Source organism: Phaseolus vulgaris, chromosome 3 (genome assembly GCF_051622355.1).
Source record: "Phaseolus vulgaris cultivar YP4 chromosome 3, ASM5162235v1, whole genome shotgun sequence".
Taxonomy (NCBI): Eukaryota; Viridiplantae; Streptophyta; class Magnoliopsida; order Fabales; family Fabaceae; genus Phaseolus; species Phaseolus vulgaris.
The window spans coordinates 21,150,001-21,151,965 of record NC_143500.1 but is presented as its reverse complement, the minus strand read 5'-3'; positions in this window follow the sequence as shown (position 1 = coordinate 21,151,965).

The window sequence follows — 1,965 nt, the reverse complement described above, 5'->3', positions numbered from 1 at the left end:
CAACCAAGATCAATTCCTTTTGTAACCAAACTTTACACACCTCATTTTGCATGCATTTGTGACAATTTCGCACCAAGATTGCTCAAAAACCATGACTTCACCTTTTCACCAATTTTGCTACCAAGGTATAAAAGGCAATCCACCCAACCTAGCTAAGCCAGAACCCAACCAAGATCAATTCCTTTTGCAACCAAACTTTACACACCTAATTTTGCATGCATTTGTGACAATTTCGCACCAAGATTGCTCAAAAACCATGACTTCACTTTTTCACCAATTTTGCTACCAAGGCACAAAAAGCCAATCCACCCAACTTAAGCAAGCCAAAACCCAACCAAGATCAGTTCCTTTTGCAACCATACTTTTCACTAGTCATTTTGCATACATTTGTGACAATTCCCCACCAAGAATCCTCTAAAACCATGACTTCACTTTTTCACCAATTTTGCAACCAAGGCACAAAAACTAGGCCAAGGGACCAAACTTGGTTAGCCAAAACCTAACCAAGATCAATTCCTTTTCCAACCAAACTTTTAACACCTCATTTTGGATGCATTTGTGACAATTCCCCACCAAGATTGCTCCAAAACCACGACTTCACTTTTTCACCAATTTTGCTACCAAGGCACAAACACTAGGCCAAGCGACCAAACTTGGCTAAGACAAAACCCAACCAAGAACAATTCCTTTTGCAACCAAACTTTTGACACCTCATTTTGGATGCATTTGTAAGAATTCCCCACCAAGATTTCACAAAAACCATACCAAGATCACAAAATCTATACAGAAATCACCAAACTTGGCTATGCACCAACCATACCAAGATCAATTCCTTTTGCTCCCAAACTTTTTGCACATCAGTTTGGAAGCATTTGAGAGTATTGAGTCCTCCCAGATTTACAAAATCATGATTTTTGTTTTTCACCCCACAAACCACCAAGTCACAAACTCTAGCTAAAACACCAAAATCACCAAACTTGGCTTAGCACCAATCATGCCAAGATCAATTCCTTTTGCTCCCAAACTCTTCCCACATCACTTTGGAGGCATTTGTGAGGTTTGAGTCCAGCCAGTTTTCCAAAACCATGATTTTCGTTTTCACCCCACATACCCCCAAGTCAAAAAATCTAGCCAAAATCACCAAACTTGACCATGCACGAACCATACCAAGATCAATTTCTTTTGCTCCCAAACTTTGTCCACATCAGTTTGGAAGCATTTGAGAGGATCGAGTCCACCCAATTTTATAAAATCATGATTTTTCGTTTTTCACCCCACACACCACCAACTCAATAACTCTAGCCAAAACACCAAAATCACCAAACTTGGCTTAGCAACAATCATGCCAAGATCAATTCCTTTTCCTCCCAAACTTTTCCCACATCACTTTGGAGGCATTTGTGAGGTTTGAGTTCAGCCGCTTTTCCAAAACCATGATTTTCGTTTTTCACCCCGCACACCACGAACTCACAAAATCAAGCCAAAACACCAAAATCATGGAACTTGGCTATCCCCCAACCATGCCAAGATCAATTCCTTTTTCTCCCAAACTTCTCCCACATCACTTTGGAGGCATTTGTGAGGATTTAGTCCAGCCAGTTTTCCAAAACCATGATTTTCGTTTTTCACCCCACACACCACCAAATCATAAAATCAAACCAAAACACCAAAATCATGGAACTTGGCTATGCACCAACCATGCCAAGATCAATTCCTTTTGCTCCCAAACTTCTCCCACATCACATTGGACGCATTTGTGAGGATTGAGTCCAGCTAGTTTTCCAAAACCATGATTTTCGTTTTTAACCCAACACACCACCAAGTCACAAAATCAAGCCAAAACACCAAAATCATGGAACTTGGGTATGCACCAACCATGCCAAGATCAATTCCTTTTGCTCCCAAACTTCTTCCACATCACATTGGACGCATTTGTGAGGATTGAGTCCAGCCAGTTTTGCAAAG